The following is a 16,449-nucleotide window of genomic DNA, read 5'->3' on the forward strand; positions in this document are numbered from 1 at the left end:
GTTTTGATTTCAAAACTCAAGTTAAAACCTTTTCAAACATTGTAAAATCAAGACAGCATGTTCAAGGAACAAAATTGAATATAGATTTTGATTATTAAAACATTAATTTTACTTTTGGTTTTCGTAACCTTTAGTTGAAATCTAATTTCAATTTTCAAACTTGAAATCTAATTTCTCATGTATTGTTCATTCCCAGAATTCAAAAATTATCTCAATTACTTTATCACAGATAATCCACAAATAATTCGCAAACAAAATAATTATGAATCGAGCCCTAATCTCTGATACCACTGTTAGGAATTCTTGTATTCATCTAATGAGCGCAGCTGAAATTGCATACAAGAATAACAGATCTAGATTCATAATCATATTGCAAGTTGAGCACGTAATACACAACGGAACTAAATCTTACTTGTTGTGTTGTTTTCTTTTACGATTGTGTCCTGCAAGTTGAATCCACTACTATCGAGGTCCACGTGTATTCTGATCCGATGCAGGAACAATTCCTCGGTACAATCGTTCTATAGAGAAAGCTAGGAAATCTCTTATGAACGTAGCGCCGCTTTTCTCTCTTAGAGAATTAGGTTTTCTGTATTATGTTCTCTACAATAGAACATATATATAGTATAATAATTGTAACATTGGACCAAGCCCAATAGAATTATTTTCTATTAATCTAATCTAGCCCATTAATCTTTCACGCTTCATGTTAGAGTTGTCAACTGGGTTAGGCCAACCCAACCTAACCCAGCCCATTAATAACTTGAAGCATCCTAGACTAAGATTGCAAATTGTCTATCACAATCACAATTCATATACTGTTTGGAAACACGAGATGTTTAGGTTTTGATTTATAAACTAATGCAGAATCAAATAAATAAGAAAATTTAAGCAACTAAATAGTGATGCAATTCATGTTAGGGTTTGTATACTAGAAATCACCTTTCGAGTGATTGAATACTGTAAAACTCTAATTATTATTTTCCAATAAATGCAATAGTTTATTTTTGTCGTAATGTTGTTATGTTTTACATTTAATGGATGTTTATTGCATATTTAAATGTATAAGTGAACATATCAAAGTCTAAGTCTTTGTTTTAGTAGACCGGTTGTGGGCTGCGCTCAATTTAAGGTACGCGGTCAGTCCTGAACAAAGAAAAATAAGAATTTCACAACCTAGATAGGCCTAGACTACCTATCGTGAAAGATTGCAATGTCAATCCGATTATTTCTAAGGCTTATTGAAATATGATGACGTTGGTGTGTGTTAAGGACTCAATTCCTCAACGGTGATCGGTGGCTGGATGCTCGGCGATCAAGATAATTTCGGCGTCTCGAGCAGAGATCGGCGGTGTTTCTAGTATCTTGCTTTGCGCGGAACTCCTCCGTCGGGCAGCAAGTAAACTAGGGTTACGAGAATATTTCACAATCTTGTGGGCAAATAATATTTCATTCATGAATAAAGTTTATGATCATAGCCCTATTTATAGTCTAAGGACCCTAGAGTTGGTTCGACTCCTAATCCTAGTTCATCTCGGGAAAGAACCAACAAAGAAAATCCGAAACGGAGCTTAAAATTACGCTCGACTCTAATTGCAAAATAAATAAAAATAAAAGTACTAATGTCCAAAAATAGTAAAATAATAAATAAAAAGAGCTAATTAACTAATACTATTTGGAGACGTAGTCACCATACTTCTCAGGCTGAAGCGCGTTCCTTTTCGGCTTCGACTTCGCGATGGACGGCTGTTCAAGCCGCAGAACCTCCGGGACTTCCTCTGCTTCCTGCTCTGCTCCTTCGGCTACACCGGTGGACGGAGGAGGTTGGATTGGGGCAGGCGGAGCCGGTTGCATTGGTACCGTATCAGTGTGGTATAGCACTGAATGGATCTAACAGCAAGACAAGTCTTTATGCTATCTACTGAAAGATGAGGTCTTGATAATTAATTTCTTAATCAATGTACGTTAGCATTGAGCATACGATATTGAGTATCTACTACTTTGACTTACCAAAGGTGCGAGTTTTTTGTCACCCAACGATCCATGTATATTGGGTAGTGGTGATCATTATCTGGCGGTGCTAGGATTACTATTATATTGAATCGTGCGCGAGGAGAGTCTCGTTTGATAACGTCCACAAGAGGAGCTCGAAACAAGGTTTTATTATTCGGAACCTAGCCAGTTGGAGTTTGATTACTCTACGAATAATAAATAAGAGTTTCTTGCTAAGTCCACTCTTGGAAATTAAAATATGTTAATTAATTAAGTCCATAGCAGACATTGATTAATTAATGGATGTTTCTATCTTAAGCGCGGGAAATGAATTGAACAAATGAAAGGAAACCCAGAATACTTGTAATTTCGGATTTGGAAAGGCAGTGCAATATTACTTCTGTAGTGGCTGCTTGTAATATTCCAATATTTGACTTAATATAAATAGGAGAATAAAGGAGACAGAAAATACACTTTTCAATAATATAATTTCCGTCCACCTCATTATTGAGAGAGGATCGAAATTCTCTCCTTCCGTGAGTAGGTTTCTGTCTTCGTTATTTAAGTCCTAGTACTCTGGTGAGATTTCCCACACAAATATCAGTCTACAGTCCGGGACACCAGTCAGAAGATCCGATGTCGAGTTCTGAAGATCTTCACGTGGAGAAGACGCAAGCCATCTTCGATTCTTTAGTGAATCAACGAGGTAAATTGGCTAACTCTGCGGTATGCATGTTTTAGGGATTGTTTGTTCTAAAGCATGATTATGATTCAAGTTGTGAGCATGATACGTGTGATAATTACGCGAATAGAATTTATCTAAATAATCTGCTAAATAGATCAAATTCATGTGATCGATTGTTATGCACGCTTCCGCTGCCAACCCCTTCAATTCACACAAACAAGAAAATTCTAGAGATATGATTTCACTACTTTAGTTTATAACATAATAACTCAGATATCAATATTTGACCATGGGGTAATTAGGGCGAATCACGCTACTATTCTCAATTATTAGAGAAACTAGATTGCAAGCTATAGATGTTTTCACACAAAAACCCGCAACTCCGAATAGTTCTCAGACCCTTAAAAAGTTTTCACTCTTATATTTACCATTTTAGGTATATTAACTGTAGTGTTATCAATTCTAATTTAATATGTGGATTCATATTTTATCAATCCACATAACATTTAATCAAGCATTTATTGGATATCAAACAATAAGAAGCGTTATAATATAGAATTGAACAAAGTAAATGAAGTCTTGGATATAAAAAATGGATAAAGAGCAAATATCAAATCTCTATGGCGAGCTGACGATGGCAAAGTTCTCTTCTTTGATGATACGTAAACTGAAATGGATATGAAATGAAATCCACCAGATATTTGGACAATTATGGGGAGCATAAGAGATTAGGGCGAGTCCCCGCTAATACAGGGAGTCGTTGAAGATTTGGGCGGCGCGGATCTTCTAGTTAACTCCTACACCATTTGGAATTTATCTTGTAACTCGTCCCAAGGTAGTTGATGGTTTTTTTGGACAAGAGATTAATTGATATTTTAAAAGTTAAAATGAAGAGGAAATAAAATAGGAGAGATAATAAAGTATGAAAGAAAAAAAAAAGAAAGAATAAAATAGTAGAGAGAAAAAAAGGTCTACGAATCAACTATCTTGGGATGGATGGAGTATTTATATTATTTTGCAAATTTGTCTTTTATTATGTAAAACGATGTAGTTTTGATTCTTTCTTTTAATTGTACAGCGCATAACATCCACGTCACGCTTCGCTTCTAATGCTATTGATTTGTCCGTCTGCCACATATGATTCATTTTGAACATATCTTTCTTTATTTGGCTAAAATCCGAAATTGTGAGGAGTTTGCACAAAAACATAAGTTAATGATTTTACAGACCAAGTTTAAAGATTGCGAGAAATGCTGGTTTTCAGTCAAAGTTCATGTTATTTCTGACCAATACCCTAAATTATACTCCCTTCATTCTATTATAATTGAGTCGTTTTTTCATTTTGGGATGTTCCACTATAGTTGGGTCATTTCCTATATGATAATGATTAATACATTTTCTCTTTCATAATTTATTCCCTCTCTTACTTTAGTCAGTCTACTTTATTCTCTTTTTTACTTTATTATATCTTCACTTAACACAATAAACATCATTTTCTTAATCGTCGTGGCGAAAATAAATACCTTTAATTGTGGCGGAACAGGGGAGTATAAGCGTAGGCCCAAAAATATTATGATGTAAAAAGGCAAAAATATGATTTTTAATTAGAATTTCTAATGTTATAGGACTTGCCAAAGTCAACAGAACCTATTAAAATGACAAATATATAATGTCTTGCAAAAATAATGTTGTTAAGGACACTACCTTATGTACAAAGCAAAGATTATGTAATAGTAGTATTGTTTTTCGAAGTCCCAATTAAGCAACAAAAATAATGAAAAAAATATATATTCACCAGGAATATATGAATCAGTGATGCCCATACAATCAAAGATTCAATCACAGATTACCTAAAAAGCCATACACACTTTCCCTCCTTAATTCCCAACATATCTCTAACTATTTCATAGTATTACATATCAATAGCCACACTAAGTTAGTTGATCGCCCATGATCATCGGAGCATCGCGATCACACGCAGCCTTGAAGCATCGAACCTGCAGCTCCGTTGCTCTTCTTCTTCTTGCTTTGCTTGGCCACTAAGAGGGAGATCCGAGCAAACCCATACTTCTTCCTCTTTATAGCCACTTCTTTGTTTTCCTTCCCACATTTCCTTGCAGAATTCTGATTACTACTTGGCTTGCTCAGCATTTGCCCCAGCGAAACCTTGCGTTTCCCGGCTTGCACTCCATTCTTGTAGTCCTCAGTCAGCAGCAGTTTCCTGCTCAGTATCTGACTGATTGAGGGAGTCGGCCTCAGCACCTGCTTGAGCCCATTGCTGACTTGTCCCACGCCGTTGACATCAAGACGGTAGGAGTCTTTCCTCTTCAGTGACGGATTCTTGAACTTGGTGGAGTTGTGGACAGAGCGCTGTTTGAGGCCGTGCTCTGATTTCCACATGCGAAGCGCCTCCTCCACTGCTAGCTTCTCTTGATTGGCTGTCTCCACTCGGCTCAGTGCCTCTTCCAAAGCCTTCTTGCTTGTCTTCACTTCCCCTGTTGCTTCCTCAACTTTTTTCAAGATTTCTGTCTTCCATGCGTATGCTTCCTCAACTAGGAGCATTGTTCCTGCGACACTGCCCTTGCCGGCCGAGTCAGCTTCTTGCGCTTTGGAGAACAAGGAGGAGTATTCCTCGAACGTGAGGGTTACATCAGAGCAGGAGAGCGCCTTCATTTCAGCAAAAGCAACGGCTTCAGACGCTCGAGCAGCTTGTTTCATCTTCTTGGCCGCTATCAGCCTGACCTCTGCTGTCCTAATCCGAGCCTTGGTTTGCTCGATTTCAGACAACGCCCTTCGGATTTGTGTCCTAGCAGCCTCCCCAACCTTCTTGAACTGATCCGTCCCCGAGCTCAGCTTCTGCGTGATGTTTATGGGGTCATGAACATCGCCATCTATGACCTCCTCGAGCTTCTGTCTCTTCTGGTTTATCTCCTCTTCAAAACACGAGATTCTCAAAGTGTTTGAAGACAGCCTCTGACGGGTCCTCTCAAGGGACGCCCTCTCCCTCTCGATTTTCTTGCTGTATGCATCAACTGAGGCTCTGATGTCAGCAAGTTCAGTGGTCGTCCGCATTAGGTTCAGCTTTGCCTGCTTCAGCTCCAAGAGAATGAAACCGGGAGCTTCTGAGGGGCACAAGTCCACACCACCAATACCATTCTCATCGTTTTTGTATTTTCCTTCCTGTCCAGGCACTTCACCAGCTCGATTCTTCGCTTCACTAGTTGATTCTGCATTGATCTCGGACGTCTCCTTCTGTAGCTTCAGTTTCAACTCCTCAACTACATTCTTGGTCGTTTCGAGTTCCTTCAAGACATCGAGTGTCTCCCTCTCCTTCATAAAAAGATCTCTTTCAAGTTGTGCAGTTTGTCCCTCCAAAAACATCAACAACCACTTCTCTCTCATGCTGCCATTCACAAAACTTAAAATCAATCAACATTGCAAGAACCAAATTGGAAACTAGACTTGAAGATTTTTTATGACATTCAAAAATAGCAACAGAATGGAAGCATCTCCCTATTACTAAAAGCATAGAGCAAAGAATTTAGTCATAATATTCTTTAAAAATTCAAAATTTACTTGCAAGTAACTGCAGAAACTTTATTGCATTATTTTCAAACAATGTGCTAATGGATTGTCCCCACAACCAATAAAGTGGCATTAGTAAAGAACAACAAAGCACATTCTGCAGTTGCAGTTTTGGTGAAGCAAATTAATCCTACTTTAAAACTGGAAAAAGTGGAAAAGGGGCTTAACTTTGCAGCAACTTGAATAACTCTACATAAGCCATGAATCAAGACAAGATCCATCATCCAGAAAGAAGCAACTTCATTGATGGGGTACGTACTAAACAAGCCCAATAGCAGTGACGGCCCATCAGCCCAAAGCCCAAGGAAGAGTATCAGTTCGGCATTACCAAAGAGTTCGGCCCCAGCCTACAGCTCGGTAAAAGCCGACCAGTCAAGCTCTACTCTCAGATCGGCAAAAGCTGCTCGGCAATAGTTCAGAAGTTCGGTCTCAGTATTCGACCGAACTGGGAGATAGTGGACTCATGCAGGATCACATGCAGGATAGTGGATCAAGCACAGAGATAGTGGACTCATGCAGGATCTCATGCAGGATAGTGGACCCATGCAGGATCTCCATGACCTCCACGACATTCACAACCATCATTAGTGGTGATGCAAGCCACGATCTTAGTTCAATGTATAAATAGAACTCAGATCAGATAAAGAAGGGTTAAGTTCTCTAGAGATCAAATATCAAATAGCAAGTCTGTATTGTAAGCTGTAGAAAACAGATCAAGCAATACAACTCTGCCCTCTTTTCTTCCCGTGGACGTAGATTTACCTCAGTAAATCGAACCACGTAAATCTCTGTGTCGTGATCTGTATTTTCCAGCATTCATCACCATCAAAAATTCGCCACACCATCACTGGCGCCGTCTGTGGGAAACAGAGAACCAAATTTGTGATAAAGCGAATTTTTGACCCTTTTTCCACCCCAAAAAAATGCATACCAGATCACATACTACCCGTAATACCGTTCGTGAAAACCATGAGGAAGCTAGTCCAGCCCGCAGGTCCGGAAAATAGCCTCGGGAGACATCTACTTCCAGTTTTCACGATGAAGGAACAAGCCGCTCAAAAGGTCCACACCCCGAGTCTTCCCAGCAGCCTGATTTGAATGAGGCTGTCAAGCTGTTCTTGGCTGAGAAGCAGGATGAGTTCTTAGCCTTCCTGCAAAAAAGCCAAGAGCCAAAGACGAAAACGGTGGATTCTCCTTCCTCATCCAGACATGAAAGTCACTACCGCAGTAGTGCCGTGTCTTCCAGGAAGAAGAATCCTCAACCCCGACATGTTCCTGTTCCTCCTCGGTACCGGAATCACAGGAGATCTCCATCTCCTCCATACCGAAGAGATGTCGGGTTCGCCATGTACGGAGCATTGAAAACTCCGTTCTCGGACGATATCACCCGAACTCCCTTGCCACAGAACTACCGAACTCCGTCGATGACTTATGACGGGTTAGTGGATCCTCATGATTTCTTGGGACGCTATCAGTATAACATGGCGAACCAGGGTCTCAATGAGGTCCACATGTGCAAGCTGTTTCCCGAGCTGCTTATCGGGAACGCAAGAAGGTGGTTCGATAGCCTCCCCCAAGGCAGCATTAGATCTTACCGAGATCTAATGGATGCTTTCCACAGGAGGTTCTTTCAGAAAGCGGAAGCCCGAATCACTTCGGCTCAGCTGCTTTCTATACGTCAAGGTCGCGACGAAAAGATCAGCGACTTTATGACGAGATTCCACAAGGAATGCCTACAAGTAGATGATCTCAATGATCTACTTGTCATTTCGGCATTCCAAAATGGAATCCTGCCCGGAGCTCTCTACAGAAAGCTCGTGGAATGCAGTCCGCAAACAGCTCAACAGATGTGGGACATTGCGGACCAGTTCTCCCGTGCCGATGAAGCAGACCGTCGCAAACGGTCTTTAGACAGCTCATCCCGAGGAGACAGGAGGAAGCCCGATCATAGCGATCAGGGACAAACTCGCCGAACTCCTTTTGGCGATCAGGGACATCCTCGCCGAACTCCTTTTGAAAGGATTCAAAGGACTCCGGTGCAAGACCGATTGGGGCCACGTCTCAATTCTGAGAAGCCGCCCGCTCAGTTCGTACCATTGAACAAGTCAAGAGCGGAAATTTTCGAACTGCATTCCGATATGTTCGAAAAACCAAAGCGGATGACGAAATCGGCCGCGCGTCGACCTCAGGATCAATATTGCTCCTTCCATCAAGACCACGGTCACGATACCGAGGAGTGCCGACATTTGGCAGCAGGTATTGATGTTCTTGTGAAAGCAGGGACATTAAAAAAATACCAAAGCAAGCCGCCGAAAAAGAATAAGAAACAGAGAAGTGCGAACTGCGCTCCTCAGGATCCGAAAAGGCAACAGGATCCCGAAGACGATGACGAGCAGCAATATGATGGAGTAATCCTGACTATTGATGCTCTCCCTGCCGGGAAGACTAAATCGTCCCTGAAGTCAGAGCGCAGAGGCTTCAATCGAGAGGAGCCAACACATAAAAGGCTGAAGCAGGACGAAGTGATTACATTTTCAGATGCAGATCCCGTCCCGGCCATCTCTCCTCATCAAGACGCTATTGTCATCCAAGCCGGAGTGGCAAACAAACTGATCCACAGAGTGTTTGTGGATACAGGAGCGTCAGTCAGCATTCTTTTTAAAGAATGTTTCGATAAACTAGAAGTGGATCCAGCTCGGCTCAGTCCGGCTCCACTTCCTCTGAAAAGTTTCGCCCAGGAGGACACCCGCCCTGAAGGTATTATCAGCCTTCCGATCACGGTGGGAAAAGCGCCTACAAGCTCCAGTACGATGATCGAGTTCTTTGTGGTAAAAGCTCGGTCTCCGTACAACATCATCCTGGGAAGAGACTGGCTCAACGCAGTTCGGGCCGTTTGCTCTACTTATCATCTCACCATCAAGCTCCCCACTAAAGGGGGGATAGCGGTCATCCGAGGTGATCAAAAGAGAGCAAAAGAGTGTCTGCAGATTGCGCTTAAAAGTGCCGAGCAATCAGATCGGCATCATCAAGCATAGCAATCACAACAGCCGGAGTCAGAGGCAAGCGAAATGACCGAAGTCACACCAGAGCCAAACTCAATGACCGTTCAGTTATACGAAGATGATCCATCCAGAACGGTCAAGATCGGTTTCGCGGGAACGCCTCTACTCCGGGGAAAAGACCATCCAGCTCCTCAAGGAGTACAAAGATGTCTTTGCATGGTCTCCGTTGGACATGACCGGAGTGCCCTCTGAGGTAATCACTCATCGGTTAAATATTGATCCATCAGTCCGGCCTATAAAACAGAAGCAAAGACTCTTTGCGGCAGAAAGAAATCAAGTCATCCATGACGAAGTCCGCCAATTACTGAAAGCGGATGTATTATTCGAGGTGAAATATCCCTCTTGGGTGGCCAATCCTGTGATGATCAAGAAAAAAGAAGGAGGATGGCGGATGTGCATAGATTTTACCGATCTAAACAAGCACTGTCCTAAAGATTGCTATCCCCTTCCGAACATAGACAAAAAAGTAGAAGCTTTGATCGGCTTCGAAATTTTCTGTTTTCTTGATTTATACAAAGGCTACCACCAAGTCTTAATGGATGAGAATGATGCTCCAAAAACGGCTTTCATTACTGACTTCGGCATCTTTGCTTATAAAAAGATGCCGTTCGGTTTAAAGAATGCCGGAGCCACATATCAAAGGATGGTAGATAAGCTTTTTCGGCATTTGATCGGAAAGGAGGTTGAAGTGTATGTTGACGACATAGTCGTTAAAAGCAGAAGCACTTCGGAGTACGAAGACAATCTCAAGTCCACTCTCGACGTGCTCCGAAAAGCCAACCTCAAACTCAATCCCCAAAAATGTACCTTTTTGGTAGATTCGGGAAAGTTTCTAGGTTGTTGGGTTTCAAAGGAAGGACTCAAGGCAAATCCGCTTAAAGTTCAAGTTGTTCAGAACATGGCAATGCCGAAGTCCATACATGATGTGCAAAGGCTAACTGGATGTCTAGCCGCACTGAATAGATTCCTTTCCCAAGCAGCCGAAAAACAAATGCCATTCTTCAAAGTGTTAAAGAAGGCACCAAAGTTTGAGTGGGGAGTCGAGCAGAAAAAGGCTTTTGACGAGCTCAAAAGTTATTTAGCCGAGCTTCCTATTCTCTCTGCTCCAACAGATGCTGAAGTGATATTCTTATACTTAGCGGCATCGGATCAAACCATTAGCGCGGTGCTCGTACGAGAAGAAGGCCTAAAGCAGCTTCCCATCTACTTTACAAGCCGAGCATTAAGAGGTCCAGAAACAAGGTATCAACCTCTGGAAAAAATTGCTCTGGCGTTAGTAAATGCAGCAAGGAGACTGCGGCCATACTTCTATGCTCACAAGGTATGCGTCTTAACCGATCTGCCACTTCGGCAAGTTTTGACCAAGCCAGAAGCATCAGGCAGAATCGCCAAATGGGCCATAGAGTTGGGAGAACACTCAATCGAATACCTACCTCGGAAAGCCATCAAGGGACAAGCCTTGGCAGATTTTCTTGCAGAAGCAAAGTTCGATCAAGCAATCCCTGTCATTGCCGAACAGAAAAATTCTACCAATGCCGAACTAGCACAGCCCCTGGAATCCGAAGTAGAGCCACCGGACTGCTGGAGCGGATTCGTAGATGGAGCTTCGAATAAAACGGGAAGTGGAGCTGGTATTTTACTTATCGCTCCCGACGGACACGAGGTAACTTACTCACTTCGGTTCTTATTCCCAACTACTAATAATGAAGCCGAATACGAAGCTCTCCTTGCCGGACTCCAGCTAGCGCAAAGTCTATTTATCAAGTCTCTCAAAATCCATTGTGATTCACAAGTCATAGTGAATCACATGTTGGGTACAAGTGAAGCCCGTGATGAGAGGATGAGGAAATACTTGGACAAAGCGCAAAGCATTAGCCGAAGTTTCTCTTATTTTCGGATAATCCGCATTCCCAGAGCGGAAAACAGCCGAGCAGATATTTTAAGTAAGTTAGCCTCATATCCAAGTTCAAAGGTGGAGGAATTGATGCACAGAAGCATTGATGAAACTGAGGTACTTTCAGTAGCCAGCTCGCCGAACTGGATGACGCCGATCTTACAGTATCTAGATCAAGGACAACTGCCCGAGGATAAGAGAGAAGCTCGGAAAATCACATGCCGAGCCCTTCGGTACGAACTTCATGCAGGAGTCCTATACAGAAAGTCCTACCTTCAGCCGTTATTGCGATGTGTAGGACCAGAAGAGACGGACTACATCCTTAGAGAAGTCCATGAAGGATCTTGCGGTAGCCACATCGGAGCTAGAGCTTTAGCTAAAAAAGTTCTGAGATGGGGATATTATTGGCCAACTTTGGTACAAGACGCAGTGCAGCTCGTCAAGACATGCATGAAGTGCCAAATCCATGCAAATATCCCAAAGATGCCGCAGACCGATCTATATGCTATGCAAAGCCCTTGGCCTTTTATGCAATGGGGCATAGACATAGTGGGACCACTACCACAAGCTCCTCGGCAAATGAAATTCCTTATCGTTGCCGTGGATTACTTTACAAAGTGGGTAGAAGCTGAACCATTAGCTACGATAACGAGCTCGAAGGCATTGGATTTCGTCTGGAAGAACATAGTGTGCCGATTTGGCTTACCCCACATCCTCATTTCGGATAACGGGACTCAGTTCACCGACAAGACATTCAAGAATTGGTGCCAAGAGCTGAATATTCAACAGCGGTTCACTTCGGTCTCCCACCCACAAGCAAACGGACAAACGGAGGTAACAAACCGTATCTTGGTGAAAGGGTTGAAAACTCGGTTAGAACAAGCCAAAGGACAATGGGTAGAAAATCTCCCTCAAGTCCTATGGTCCTACCGAACTACACCCAAAGCTTCCAACGGTGAAACTCCGTACAGTCTGGTGTACGGCGCTGAAGCCGTGATTCCGGTTGAGATCGGCGTACCCAGTCCCCGAACTCTAAATTTCTCCTCAGAAATGAATGATGACGGACTGAGAGCCGAACTAGATCTGGCCGAAGAAAGAAGAGAATTGGCCTGCATAAAAGCAGCCAAGTACAAGGAGCAAGTAGCCCGGTATTATAACTAAAGGGTGAAAAAGCTGCAATTTCAAGTGGGAGATCTCGTCTTGAGAAACAACGAAGTAAGCCGAGCAGAAAAGCTGGGCAAGCTCGAACCCACATGGGAAGGTCCATATCGGGTGTCAGAAGTCCTCGGCAAAGGGTCTTACAAATTGACTCACATGTCAGGAGAACAAGTACCCCGAACATGGCACATTTCCAACCTCAAGAAGTTCCATTTGTAAGAGACAGTCCGGTCAGTCCGTCTTGTGTCTAGTTCGGTCCTAAGGCTATGTGCGTTTTTGTCTCTATGTGCTTTTTATTTGTCTAGGTGTGTTTTGTCTGTCTATGTGCGTGTCGTCTCTTACAAATGTTGCTGAGGTATCTTGTTCTTCGAAGGCTGATCCCCTTTTTAGAACATATATAAGCCTACGATTGTGAGTCCAAGCTTCTGAAGAAGATACAAGACCACAATTCGGCTTAAAAAACAAGCAGTCCGTCTGAAACGAACTGCAACAAATGGATAGTCCGATCCACGCGATAAAACTCGCCGAATTAGGACAAGGGAAAGTCCGATCCAAGCGATAAAACTCGCCAAATTAAGACACAAGCTTAGTCCGGTCAAAGAAATTTATTTCATCAGACCAAAGACGAGTCCGGTCAAAGATGTTTATTTCATCAGACCAAAGACGAGTCCGGTCAAAGATGTTTATTTCATCAGACCAAAGACGAGTCCGGTCAAAGATGTTTATTTCATCAGACCAAAGACGAGTCCGGTCAAAGATGTTTATTTCATAAGACCAAGGACCAAGTCCGGTCAAAGAAGTTTACTTCATAAGACCGAGAACAAGTACGATGAAATTATTTCGCTGAGCTGTTAATACGCAGTGTTAGAAGCGAAATGAAAATTTCATTTATTAAATCTTGTTCGGCATACAACTCCGCTACTCTACAAAATGGCGTTACGCTATTACAAAGGACTATTCTACTGTCCAGGGTTGCTAAAGTTGAGCCATCTATTCACAAAATCCTCGTGAAGCCGAGTTCGGGCGTTCTCGGCAGCTGAAGAATAAGCAGGTCGACGAGATGCTCTAATCGACCTACCGCCTCTTCCCTGAGCCCGAGAAGCTCTAGCACCTCGGCGGCGAAGAGTCTCTTCACGAAGCATTTGTTGATCTTGCTCACTCATAATCACAGCTCCTCTACGAACTTCAGTCCGTCCTTGTCTTGACGTTTCCGGTTGCTCCTGAGTCCGTTCTCGTCTTGACGTTTCCGGCTTCTTCGGATCCGAAGAGGTTTTTTGCCTCTTCGGAGTCCTCTCGGCATCAGACGCCGAGCTGGTGGTTTTCGGCCTCTCCGGCTCCTTGGACTCCGAAGATTTGCGGCTCAGCTTATTCAATATGTTCACTACCGAAAAACAAGGAAACAAGGTTAGTTTTCGCCGCTAAAGCAGTAAGGCATAAAAAAGAAATCCTCACCCTCAGTCTCTTCGTCCGAAGACGAGATATTGAACACGAGGTCGCCCTTGACGAGCTCAGTTTCCGAGTATTGTTTCCTAATCATAGGAATCTTATTGAGCTCGCCCTCGAGCTCGGCCAACGGTTCTAACCGAGGATGAGGAATCACGGACTTCGGCCCTCTCCAAGGAAAGCCCGGAGCCGCTGTCCTATTATAAAAAAAGAAACGGTTTTGCCATTTCGGCCACTTGGTTTTGCAAAAGGCCCTAAAAGGCTGTAAGGGGATCAAGTAAAACCAAGATCCCTTCCTTTTAAACTGGAAAAAATTAAGGATTGCCCGCAGAGACAGATCCTTATCTAGCCTACGGAGTTCGGCAGCAAAAGCCGACAAGTGCCTCCAAGAATTCGGAGTCACCTGACCTAAAGGGAGTTGAAAAAAATCAAGAAGCTCTACAAAAGGTGGGGGAAGAGGGAAACGAAGCCCGCATTCTAAACAGGCTTCGTAAACGGTGGCATAACCCTCCGGCGGGTCGTTAGCCCTATGATCATCGTCGGGAACCACCGCCTTCCCCCCGGGAAGAAGATATTTTTCGTGTAGAGATATCACGGTGTCCTTATTCAAGACGCTGTGAAAGTATTCTACAGTCTTCTCCCCGGACTCTTTCCGGCTAGAAGACCCCTTACCCCTTTTCCTACCGCTACCTGACTCAGAAGAAGAAGAAGAAGACATAGTTCTTACTCTTCGAAAGTCTGAAGAAATTCTCAAAAAATTCTTGAAAGCGGAAGAAAATTTTTACGCGAAGGAGATAGAGTGCAGAAGAAGCTATAGCAAAAGTGTTCAACTGATGAAGAAAGGACGTATTTATCAGATTCGGAGAAGATTTCAAAATCATCGCACCGTTTCGAATCCCACCTTTTCAGGATTCAACGGCCGGATTTTACTGTCGCATTTAATGCAGTCACGCGCAAGGCACGTCCCCTGACGTCAGCCTCCCCCATACCTTTATCCAGAATGCCGAAGTGACTCGCTTCGCCGAAATGATTCACTTCGCTTTTCGGGGGGGGCAGTGATGGGGTACGTACTAAACAAGCCCAATAGCAGTGACGGCCCATCAGCCCAAAGCCCAAGGAAGAGTATCAGTTCGGCATTACCAAAGAGTTCGGCCCCAGCCTACAGCTCGGTAAAAGCCGACCAGTCAAGCTCTACTCTCAGATCGGCAAAAGCTGCTCGGCAATAGTTCAGAAGTTCGGTCTCAGTATTCGACCGAACTGGAAGATAGTCAACTCATGCAGGATCACATGCAGGATAGTGGATCAAGCACAGAGATAGTGGACTCATGCAGGATCTCATGCAGGATAGTGGACCCATGCAGGATCTCCATGACCTCCACGACATTCACAACCATCATTAGTGGTGATGCAAGCCACGATCTTAGTTCAATGTATAAATAGAACTCAGATCAGATAAAGAAGGGTTAAGTTCTCTAGAGATCAAATATCAAATAGCAAGTCTGTATTGTAAGCTGTAGAAAACAGATCAAGCAATACAACTCTGCCCTCTTTTCTTCCCGTGGACGTAGATTTACCTCAGTAAATCGAACCACGTAAATCTCTGTGTCGTGATCTGTATTTTCCAGCATTCATCACCATCAAAAATTCGCCACACCATCATTCATCAAATTTGGACATGAATTTAAGTAATTTAAAAAAATCAAATCTATGAGTTGCACTTGCCATTCTAATTACTAACCAAAAATTTTTCAGAAAAAGTTGAAATCTTTGAGCTGCATTTGTTATTTGAAAGAGTATTTTACCCAAAGAAGCTCTCACTAATTTTCAGAATAATGGTTGGTGAACTAAAAAAATTGTGAATTCAGTTATTAGCAACAGCCACATGAAATATAATTGCTACAAAAAGAAGAATAAAGAAATGAAGAAAACCTGGGAGGAATGTTGAGAAGAAGGCTTATGAGAATTGGGTTTCCAAAATCCCATGCCGCCGAAGCGGTTCGCCGCCTCCTTCACCGATTCGAACGGCGCCGAAGTGTCGATTTCGGCCCGGCCCTTTTCGGTGGCCATTTCGACGTAATTCAATTGTTATAATGGGAATTTAAGCGTTGTTTGCAGAGGGAGAGAGAGAGAGTGAAGTGAGTTTTTTAATTAAATAAGTACTTTCTTTGTATCACTAAAAATAAACATTTTTTTGAATTATCTATTAAAAATGAAATACTATTTTTTAAAATAAAAACAATATTTTTTTAATATTTTCATCTCTTATTTTATTCTATTTTTAATGTCTTCCAACACAATGATACATAAAATTCACGCTGAAAAGCAAATATTTTATTCATAATAACACTTAGTTTGTTTTTAGACTAACAATCCCTATTTTTTTGCACCTCCATAGCAAAAGTACGGTGAACAAATATAAAACCTCCCTAATTTTCGTATGCTACAATTCATAAATATTTCAATAAGACATTGTGTAATAATTACTCCATCGAACAACATTAACAATATTAATAAAAATTAATATTGTCGTCCAACAAACCCAATTAAACAACCAATAAAATATCAACGGCTACCTTTTATTTGATATTAAGAATAATTTGTTTATTTTGTGTAATTTATGATAATTTGTG

At 42.4% G+C, this 16,449-nt stretch overlaps 1 pseudogene; it reads right to left on the reverse strand.

Annotated features, from left to right (window-relative positions):
- Positions 1 to 4,478: 4,478 nt before the first annotated feature.
- On the reverse strand, positions 4,479 to 15,916 carry LOC121793780 (annotated as a pseudogene).
- Between the last annotated feature and the right edge of the window lie 533 nt (positions 15,917 to 16,449).

Source organism: Salvia splendens, chromosome 3 (genome assembly GCF_004379255.2).
Source record: "Salvia splendens isolate huo1 chromosome 3, SspV2, whole genome shotgun sequence".
Lineage (NCBI taxonomy): Eukaryota > Viridiplantae > Streptophyta > Magnoliopsida > Lamiales > Lamiaceae > Salvia > Salvia splendens.